The sequence below is a fragment of the Hibiscus syriacus genome, unplaced genomic scaffold (assembly GCF_006381635.1).
Source record: "Hibiscus syriacus cultivar Baekdansim isolate YM2019G1 unplaced genomic scaffold, ASM638163v2 tig00111648_pilon, whole genome shotgun sequence".
Classification (NCBI taxonomy): Eukaryota; Viridiplantae; Streptophyta; class Magnoliopsida; order Malvales; family Malvaceae; genus Hibiscus; species Hibiscus syriacus.
In genome coordinates this window covers 801,912-814,180 of record NW_024063145.1, presented here as the reverse complement: position 1 = coordinate 814,180, position 12,269 = coordinate 801,912, and positions in this window count along the sequence as shown.

The window sequence follows — 12,269 nt, the reverse complement described above, 5'->3', positions numbered from 1 at the left end:
TTATTTTATTTTAGTAACTGTCGTTAAAAATTTTACAAATCAACTCAGCGATCACCGCATCTACAATCGTTAATCATCACATCCGTCAGTAGATGAAGCATAAACTTTTCAACCCATACCTTTTTAATGTCCTAAATACGATTTCGACTTCTGTTTCATCAGAAAACGTCTTAATCTCTTTAAATCATTGATGGACTCTTCGATTTCTTTATCCCCTGATCTTTATAGTTTACCATCAGATGGGCCTAAAATTGGATTATGTTGATCGACTCGTCATTCTATTGTGATCCACCGTTCAGATTGGTCGTCCGTCTACCGGAACTATATCATATCAACTTGTTCGTTAAATTTTTAACAATGGATACTAAAATAAAACAAAAACTAAACGTTAGTTATGAGGTGTTTTTCCTGATATATCACCTTTTCCATTTATTTTTCCCTGTCAGGCACCCTTCAGACTATTTTTCCCAATCTAACACTCTTTGAACTAAGGCGCGCCCCCTGCAGCGCGCTTTACGCTGATCTGCCGCCATGTGGGGTAAGGCGCGTCCCCTGAAGCGCGTCTTATGTTGACTAGGATACACGTGTGTAAGGCGCGGGGTAGGGGCCGCGCCTTACCTGCAAATCTGACACGCGTCAGAAAGGCGCGCCCCCTACGGTGCGCCTTAGGTTTAATTATATACCTACCTCGACCATTCACACCCCCTCTCTCCCTATAAATACCCCATCCTCAATCACTTTCATCACACCAAATCCTCTCAACTTCTTTCAACCTCTCTCAAATATTATAATCTATGTTTAAGGTATATTTTATTATATTTAATATTTTGTATATAATTTATTTAAGTATTTAAATTATTTAATATTGTATTTAATTGATTTTTTTGAAGAAATAAAATGGAAGGCGGTCTGCTTCGCTTGGATGGAAATCATATATCTCGACATTTTGCTGATACGGTAACATTTTAACGTTTTAATTTAATTTAAATATTAGTAATAATTTATTTATTTATTTAATGCATGATTATTAGTTTAAAAATTATTTTTTGGAATTATTTATATTTTAGGAGAGATACCGTATATTAGATCTTTTTATTAGGAACCTTAAGTTAGTGATACCTGGTCATGTCATGTCGTATTTAGTATAGGTTGGATTCGGTCACATAGGTATATATGAGGGTCACTGTAAGATAGAACCATACCTTATTGCTGCCTTAGTGGAGCGGTGGAGGCCGGAGACCCACACATTCTATCTTCCGTGCGGAGAGTGCACAATTACACTTGAGGATGTTTCTATGCACCTGGGGCTTCCGGTGGATAGAGATGTGATATCGGGGATGGCGCACGGTTCATGGACTGCTTTGTGACGGGACTATCTAGGACGTGTCCCGAAAAGTTTTAATGGTGGTCAGATACCGTTAAATTGGTTAGATGCTAATTTTCGGGAGTTGAGCGAGGACGCCTCTGATGATGAAGTTAAAATGTATGCACGGGCATGCATACTGCAGCTAATAAGAGGGTTGTTGATGCCGGAAAAATCGCGCAACCAGATTCACTGTATGTTGTTGCGACATCTTGGCAACTTTCATCTGGCCGGATCACTCAGTTGGGGCTCGGCAGTTTTAGCTTTCCTGTATAGGGAGATGTGTCGCGCGATTGACTACAAAAAAAATGCTATCGGCGGATATCTCATGCTGATGCAGTCTTGGGCGTGGTATCGATTGCCCTTTTTATGTCTCGTTGTCAAGAACCCATTCGTATTTCCACTACTATTGAGGTATTTATAAAACTGATTTCATATATTAGTCATTTTATACAGTGTATAATAATTTTATTCCTTGAATAGGTGATCTACTGATAGGAAAAATCATCAGGAGTTACCTGATGATTTAGAAAAAATGAGGGTGCTAATTGATCAGAAGGCTGGCACATAAGTATGCCTTTTAATGTTTAAAAATCGATTTTAGATTATAGTTGTATAATTAGATTATTATTTTGAAAAAAAATTATATATATTTGTTTTAGTTTGAATGGGTGTCATATTCTAATGATGATGTGAGGATGGTGATCCCACCTGAGTTGAGGGGCCCATTAGATGTTTGGAAGGAGATGGTCTCTTTTATCTGTTATGCGATCATCGAGTGGCACTCCACTGATCGCGTGCTCCGGTAATTTGGTTGTTTTCAACTAATTCCGGAAGCACCTCACAATATGGACGAGTTGCATAGCACAGATAGACGCAGCAATAGCGATACAGATTGGCTGGTGATGCATCACGAGTGGGTCGTGCTGTGGAAGGATCGACATCAGCGCCTTTCCCGTAGAGAGCCCATTTTTACTGACCTCTTTATGGTTGCTGACGGTTATTACGAGTGGTTCAATAGTAACAGGAAACCATTTCTGCTTTCCGATGATGCACGAGGGCAGACCTTTCAACTACGTCGACAGAGACGTTCACCGACACAACACCATCGTCCCCCGACTCGTGGATGGAGAACAAGTACTTCCGGTTCATCCTCAACTGCACCAGCAGGACCTTCACAGAAGCCACCGTCTACAGCGACTTACCTTCCATAGCCATATGTGATGTCGCCATCGTCGTTCCTTTACCCAATGTCGTCGCCGCCACCGTCACTTGGTTTTATGACTCCGTCGCCGCCACCGTCACAGATTTTTATGACCCCTCCTTGAGGATATTATGGGTCTATGTTTGCAGATCCTACTTGGGGTTCATATGCTGAATATTTGGCAGGTGCAACCTCATCACCTATGGCCGCAGCACAAATACCTCCTGTACAGTTTTCACACTTGACGATGTCTAGGTTTTATGAGTTTTCCTAGTTTTCGCAGGCCGATGGGATAGTCAATCATACACCTCCAGGGTCCTTGTTCTATGGAGGTGCTTAATCGTTATCAGCTCCTCCTCAACAAAATGTAGTTGCTCAGGACAACGACGGCAACAATGATGATGATGGTGATGATGATGACAGCGAGGAGTCACAACTAGTGATACGAAGAAATCCTCCTCGAGGCCGACAACCACCATCTTGCGGAGCACATTCGCGTCGCAAGCATCGATAAATTTTGTTTTTTTATTATATTTGTATTTAGTTGTTTATTGGATTTTTTATTGTAATTTTTTTATTATTTATCATTTAATACTTACTTTTTTTCGTTAATGTGGTTGGATTTATTTTAATTTATTTTGTTAAATTTGTTATACAGTTTTGTTAATATATTTTGGTTAATTTTGTTTATTACCATTTAATATTAGTTATTGTTATTTGGTTATCATTTACCATTTAATATTTTTTGTAAGTTTGTTGTATTTAAAATTATGTTCAAATACCAAATTGTTATTAGTTTGATAAAATTTAATAATTTTGTTCTCAAACTTTCTTCAGTTTGTCACTTATTATCTCTTTTATTATAATCACATATAACGTCAACGTTCAATCTCGTTTTCTTGTATCATTTTTTTACTGTTCATCAGCGGTTATTGAATGATATTAACTTTAAGTAAATGCAAATTAAAGTACAAGAATTATTATTTGATAAACAACTACATCATGTCATCATCAATTGTTACTTGATGACAACAGAAGTGGACATGTTTTTCTAGTGTATCCTGGGTTTCTACAATGCCCACATCTTCTGTATTGTCTAGATCTTTCTCGAATATCCATATCGCAATGAATTCGATTGGATTTTGGACGACCACGCTCCCTCAATAAACTTGGATTTGGTACAATCGAAAGCCAATCCTGAACCTCATCAGGGTCTTTGTCATTACCTATAGGGGGAAATCAAATTCGTATACCTTATAAACTTCAGATAGTATGTATACGGGATCCACAAAACGATTATAGTCTTGACACGTATGCGAGCAAACTGCTATCACATGAGAGCATGGATAATTCAGAGCTTGAAAAAAACCCGCACTCGCACGTTCTATCCCGTAGATTTACTCTTAACGACACAACTTCAATCCATTGAAGAGGTCGCTGCAACTCTGTGACACAAAACATTTCATGCCTTTTAGAGAAGTCAGATACAGACATTCCATTTGATGCAGCAAATTTTTTTGTAGATCTGTAACTAATCTAGGGTGATAGACATGACGGCCTTGCATCCAGGTTTGAGCTTGTCCCCCGAGCTTCGCAAAAAGCACCCCCAAACAAAAATATATAATTTTTATCAAAGCCGCTACAGGTAAGGGCGTGCACCCTTTAAGGTTGAATTGATTGCCTCAACCAAGTTGGTCGTCATGTGTCCATATCGATATTCACTATCATATGCGTTCATCCACATTTCTTTATCGATGAGGCTGATGTAATTGTATCCTTCCTCGTTCTTCACCAGTAAATCTTGAAGCATTGATTCAAACGTTCAAGGAAGTAGTTCGTAACCTGATCAAAAAATGTATAACTTACTAACTTGCTTTCTTTGCAAAATTAAAACGATCGAAAGAAAACAAACTACATCAGTTTCACTTACCCATGCACACAATTAATTGACACTCATCATTCTTCTTGTACCTTCCATCGTAGTTTGCAACAATGTTTCAGAGACAATACCTATGTTGGACAAATGGTGGTTGCCACATTGGACCGAAAGACTCAATTGCTGCTTTGATCCCAGCTCCGTGATCTGAAATGACACAGATTTTTTCCCTCGTGATAACATGTGCACGTAAGTTTCGGAGGAAAAAAGCCCAAGAATATGTATCTTCTCCTTCGACAAGAGCAAAAGCAACTGGAAGAATGTTGCGATTGTCATCTTGGATAACTGCCAATAATAAAACTTGCTTGTATTTTCATACAAGAAAGTCTCGTCGATCTGGACCACATGCTTGCAGTATTTGACAGCATTAACGCACTGTGGGTAAGTCCAAAAAACCCGGTAGAATTGGCATCAATCGCGTAGAACTCGATCATTATGGTATGCATTGGAGGTTTCGAAATCCATAATTATCCCAGGATTCAACGTCCGCACCAGCCTAAACCAACCTGGAAGTTCGTTGTAAAATGCATCTCATTCGCCATGAAGTTTGACAATGGCATTTTATTTTGCCAACCAAGCTTTTTTATAGGAGACAGTGTACCCATACTGCGATTATATAGCTGAAATCAACACTGCAACAGCTATATGAGAGCTTGCTTTAGAGTCCAAGTTGGGATGATCTTGGTTGACCCCTCTAGCACAACATGTATGAGGACCGTTGTATACTGCTAGTTCTCATATGTTGTTTTTCCTCTTCCTCTTCGATACGCGAACCATCCAATTGCATCTGTTTTCGCGTCGGGCACAGTAGCATACATATTTTTCGGTCGTGGAGTGGTCGACTTTAGATTGAACATAATTACGGATATTGTAATTTTTTATAGCCATCGTCGCTTCTTCTTTGCTTGAAAACTCCATGCCTAAAGATAACTCACCATTATTTATTGATGAGTAATATCCATAGTCACCGAGATGAGGCATATCCGCAAATTCTGGCTCATACATTGCACCATAATCAGCTTCATACATGTGTGCAGGAGGGTCAGTTTGTGCCATATTTCCTGGAACTTCATCTACATCATCATCATCGGAGTTGAATTGCGGTGATTCATAGTGAATAAATAGTCCAGTCTCAGCACCATCCGCACCAAGCTCACGAAGCGGTTCTTCTGGTGGAGATGATAGTTCCTCGATGCTCTCCACATTTAGGTCGAAGAACCTACTACTTGCACGCCTTCCCCTTGAACTGGAAGGTATATCGACATTGAGATCGAAAAAGCTCGCAGTCGAATGCCTCCCCCTGGAGCTTGAAGCCATCGTGTCAAATGGATAGTGCACAGATTGTTGTGTCGATGGCATCTCCATATTAAGGTCAAAGGGATTTGCAGATGAATGCATTCCCCTTGAACTGCACGCGATGTTACCATACAGATTGTTCGTCGACCCACCTCGGTATAAATCGTAAGGAGTTGCGGATGAATGTCTCCCTATTATGGCATTAAAATCATTACACATTACTGTCGTCGGGCTGTCAACTTGATTAACTTGTTCAGCTAGCCCATAGTGGGAGTTTAATCACTGACCCCGAGCAGCACGCACTTGAACAAAATTTGCATACATCTCAATATCGGCGTCTGAATAATTACTTTGAGATTCAACCATCACTTCAACATCATCATTGTTCGAAAGTTCGAACGTTGTATAAGTTAATGGCAACAATGATGTTGGAAATATGTACTACAACGACGACATTCTTCTACTACTTCCAACATGAACCTTCCTCGAAATCTTCGTTATTAGCTCCTCAAGAGTTATGTTTCTCTTGAATTATATTTTAACACATTCATTTGATACGAAAACAACGCCGGTTACATTTTCTCGAATTTCACCATCATAATAAACAATAGCTGAAAGTCACGTCATTATTTGAGTTTAAAAGTGCGACAATATTATATCTGCAAAAAAAAAACAACTGAAACAAACCTGATTAAATAAATAATATATGAACGAAAATATAACATAATAAAATTTTTACACATAAACGTATAATATTTTTTTCAAATATTCATAATAAACAATAAGTATAATAAAAAAATTATAACAAAATTATCTTATAACGAAAAATCGCACGAACTTCTGAATCAAATATGAGAAGATTGTCGGAATTATTGACTCGTTGACGGAATTGTTGTATTAATTTATAAGTTGATAGAGGAGATGTGAGGAGTTTTCCGGGGGAGAAGGGTATTTATAGCCGAGAAAAGTAGCTATAAATACCTGCACCGTGCCTTATATAATTGTATCAATTAAAGCTAAGGCGCGGCCTCTATCCCGCGTTATATATAATTGAATTAAAGGTAAGGCGCGACTCCTGACCCGCACTATTGCCCAACGTGGCGTAAGGCGCCCCAGGGGCCGCGCATTACACACGTGTAACCCACATCAGCATAAGGCGTGCTCCAGGGGTGCGACTTACCCCACATGGCTCCAAATCACCATAAATCGTGCTGCAGGGGCGCTCCTTACTGTAAAAGGTGTTATATCAAGAAAATTAGTTTGAATTATACCTGACAGAGAAAAATAAATGAAAAATGTGATATATCGGAAAAAATGCATAGTTATGATTTTAAAAAAATAAAAAATTTAGACGTAGTTTATCCTTTATTTTATTTTATTTTTTGTAATTTTGTTTGCAGCTCGATTCTAAAAGCAGAATATGTATCAGAGATTTTATAGCAACCATCTGCATCCGGGCCCACCTCATGAAGAGACAACACGTTTAGTTTACGTATACTTCCTTTTACGGTCTAATTCTAAATCTCATCCTTATACTTTTATCAAATTCGAGAAATTAGTCTCTCTACTTTAATTTATAATAATTTGATTTCCTTATTTTATAAAAAAAAATGGTTAAAATTGAACTATTGGACTTTGTTAATTTTCAGCATATGTATTGTTTAAGCGTTGGTTTTTATTAATTCCTTGTGTATAATTTGTTGAATTATTAATTTTACTCCATCGATTTAACAATAAGATTTAATTATTTTACATAATTAAACTAATTTTTTTAAAATTAAATGGTTAAATTATGCAAATATAAATAAATATAATATTGGTCTAGTTCAGTCTGATTAGATTCTCAATTTTTATAATAATTTTTAATTATGGTTTTTAAACTTTAGCTTTACCAGATAGCTTTATTTTATTTTTTTACTTATTTAATAAATTTTTAAAGGATGATTTTTTACGTTCAACAAGCATAGATAAACACCGTTAATGATGAGTATCATTAAATTAATTTATAAAATATTAAATTGTAAAATAGTAAACGTATAATTATAAATTAGGAAAAATCTAAATGTTATTTAATTAAAATACAATATTTATAAAAAATTAGTTTTTATAATCTTATTTTAATTATAGTTATAGTTAGATCACATATTAATTTGGGAAATTTATATACCTAATTTATTTTCATAACTTCCACCGCCGTCCATATCATCTTTCACCGTCGATTTAGTCTTTGTCGTTCGTCGGTGATGAAAGATGATACCTGGCAATGGCGATTTCAAAACTATGAAAATAAATTATGGTTTATAAATTTTCAAATTAATATTTGATCTAATTATAATTAAAATAAGATTATAAAATTAATGATTTATAAATATTATATTTTAATCAAATTACATTCAAATTTTTAATTAATTTATAATTATACGTTTCGTACTTTATAATTTAATATTTTATAAATTAATTTAATGGTCTTCACCGTTAACCGTGCTCATCTACACTCGACAAGTGTTGTAGAAATTTTCAATTTTAAAATATTTACATCAATATTTCTAAAAAAGTTAAATTTTCAAGTAATAAAAAATAGTTAATAATATTTATATATTGTCTTAAAATTGTTTTTACTATTTAAAATATAAAAACTTTTATATTTTAAAAATAAAAAAATTAAATTAATTTCGTATAAAACTGTTTTTTAACTTTTGAACCATGTATCCAAACATTATGGTTGAATTTCTTGGTTTATTTGCTCAGATTTTAATATAAGTTTAGAATACTTAATTTTACAGAAATTCAAACATAATTTAATCATATTTTTAATTTTGTATTACTTCAATACAGTATTAAAAATAGAGAGAACTGAATGAAATAGTTAATTAATTATACTCGCTTAAAGAAGATGTTAGGTAAAACTAATTTCGGTTCTAATTTATAATATACTTTAAAATATTTAATTAATTATATTCACATGTTAGGTCAAACTAATTTGCATGAGTCCCAACTAAATTACTATTACTTTTATGTTTTTTTAAAGATATTACTTTTAAATGTGTATATAATAATTTTATTATTTTTAAAATTTAAAATTTATTAGCAAAAAAATTAAAATTTAAACAATGATAAAATTACACTGTCTCATTTAAAAATAATAAAAATATATTTTTTTAAAAAATATATTTTTTAGACATTAAAAATAATAAAATATATGCTAAAGATATGGTGAATTTATATTTAAAACCCTTTAAGAATTATAATTTATTTATTCTCAAAATATTATTGGTTTCATCCTTATATAGAGAATAAATATTTTGTTCAAAAATGAATCAAGAAAATGTGTTTAAAAATATAAACATAATATATAAAAGTGTGAGTTTGAGAAAATATTGAATCAGGGAAAATATCCTTTAATTATTTACTATATTAGTAATTTGATATTTTAAAAATATCTTTTAAAAAATATTTGGATAATTCATAAAAATAAAAATTATTCTTTTAAATAAAAATTTATACATTATTGCATTTGAATAATTAATTTACTTAAAAATTAATTCTTAAAAAGTTAACTTATTAGATAAATCTAAACAAAACAACCCAAATGCTCATTCCATAATCAATTTAAAAAAAATCAATTTTTCACCTGCTTTCTGAAAAAACTATCAAACTGATCTTAATTAGATTAAAATGAATCACTTTTATGTATAAAAATTTTAGGTTTAAGGTCACTTTTGTTCTTGTAATAGACTCAATTTATCATTTTCATCCCTATGATATTTTTAGTGTTAATTTAACCCCTCAGAATTGTTCAATTGTATCAATATTTAAAATATTTACTATTATTTATGGTTTTAAGTTAGGATTTAGTGTTAGGGGTTTAAAGGTTAAGGGGTTATGGTTTAGGGTTTAGGATTCTGAGTTAGGGTTAAGGAATAGAATGATGCAATTAAATAACTTTGAGAGTTAAAATAATGTGAAAATACCATAGGAGCAAAAATGATAAATTAGGTTTATTACACGAGCAAAAGTTACCTTAAGCCAAATTTTAATATAAAGATAATTGACTATTCATTTCAAAAAGTAATACTTTATATTATTAATTAAATTAAAATAAATTATTATTATAAAATCAAAACTAAATATATGTAAATCTTATTTATGTGAGTTGTCAATTTTATTTTCCATAAAATTCGACTATTGGGTTACATGTGAAAGCTCTATAGTGGGTTGCATGCGACCATACACCATTGCAAGATCTAAAATATGCAATATTTATTTAATATAATTATTTATTTCAGTTAAATTTTTAATAAATATAATAATTTCTGATAGTTTGAGAAATGAAATTGTTGTTATAATATGAATGGTAAAAATATATTTTGGTACTTACATTTGGTTCTACGGTTCAGTTTGGTATTACATCCATTGTTAATAAAATTGTTAAGTCAAGTTATATTGTTATATGTTTGAAAAAAAACAAAAATTTAAGTTAAATTATGGTCGAAACTAATTAAATATTTGCATGAATTTAGAGATGAAATTAGAATATTCAAAAGTTTGTGGATAAATTTAGAGAGAGGGTCATAGTTTAGGGATGAATTAGAATGTTCAAAAGTTTAAGAACTAATTTAGAATAAGAGTCATTATTTGAGGATGAAATTAAAATATTCAAAAATTTAAATACCAATTTAAAATGAGAGTTATAGCTTGAGGACATATGATACAATTAACTCATTAATTTTGTAGATAAAATATTGGTTAAGATTATGTGTTAAAATTATCCTATAATACCAAATCTTAGCATTGTTGAGAATAAGGATGTTAACGAGTCTTGTTGATCGGGTTTTTGTTCAATCCGATCCAAACCAAATATATCATGCACTTGAATTTGACCCAATTAAAAAAATGCATACACTCCACCTGATCTGACCCGATTCAAAAATCATATTTCTTCTATTTGAACTCGATCCAACCTGATTCGACCTTACATTAAAGTTTAGATACTTCATCAATAATATATATCAAATGATATTGGTTTGGAGTGTTGTAATAACTGAATTTTAAAATTGTATTGAGAGAATTTTTGTAATATTTGATTCAAATTAGTTAATTAATAAATAAGATATCGGTAATTATTTAAAAACAATAATTGAGTTTTAAATTCAATGAATGGCAATTAGAGTTCCCAATCAGACACAATAAAACAGAAAGCCAATGACATTATGACAACATAATGTGGTGATTCACAATACAAAAGTGGCAGCCATTCCCACTGTCCCACACCTACAGATCTAAGCGAAACGATAAAATCTCGTGAAACCAACTTAGGCAATAAACTGTCATATGTACGGTTATGACAGTAAATGAGGTAAGATAGATCGCGAGCTACTCGAGATCGATTCGATTAAGGTTTGATAAATAATCGGATCGAATAGACTCGACTCGATTTCTTAACGAGCCGAAACGAGCTACTCGATATTCAACTCGAAAAGCTCGTGAGCAGCTCAAAAAAATGTTATATTATAATTTTAGATTTTTTAAAATTACATTATTAAAAATACATTATTGATAATTATAAATTTTTAAAAATATATTAAAAATTCTATAATACAACTAAGACATCTCATCCATTGTAATTATGTGATAGGGTTTATGGTTTAGTATTTAGGGTTTATGGTATATGATATAGGATTTAGGGTTTTTTAGTTTATGATTTAGTGTTTAGTGTTTATGGTTTATGATTTAGGGTGCAAGGTTTATGGTTTATAGTTTAGAGTTTAAGGTTTAGAGTTAAGGGTTTAAGTTATACACATGAAGCTAACATACAAATTATACAAAATGATGTTATTTGATTCCTAAATAAATCATTCGCATACTTATAGATAAACATATCAACATGCAAAATAAATATACACAACTACTTAAATAAGACAATCCTAAATAGGATTAAATTATTACCTAAACTAAAGTGTGCCTACACGATACATGCTTGTCGTGTTGGATCCCTGGTGAATGGTACAAGCAACAGATTTGGGTAGGTCATCAATTGACCATGAAGCTTGATGAGCAGGAGCAGGATATGTGACCTAGAAACATTAATTAAGAATCCAATTAAATGATATCATACGTTACAACACATTAGCTAAATATGTAGGAAGCATCTCATCAACAACAGATTTACCTCAGTAACAGATTGTGCAGACCGCAACCATTTCTTTGACGGTATATTTGACTATGTTCTCGGACGTTTCAAATGTAGAATTGAGAGAAAATTGATAACCAAAGAAGATTATTGACTTAAATTGGAATTAAACCAATGACTTAAATACAAAATACGCATAAAGTACAGGGTCTTATATGCAATTGATCTGTAAATGCAGCTTAAACAAAATGCAGCTCGTACATTGCTGGAACTTTGGGAGCTAGGGTCGAAACCTGCTTAAACAAAGAGCAAAAAAATGGGAATCTCATTTGATTCTATA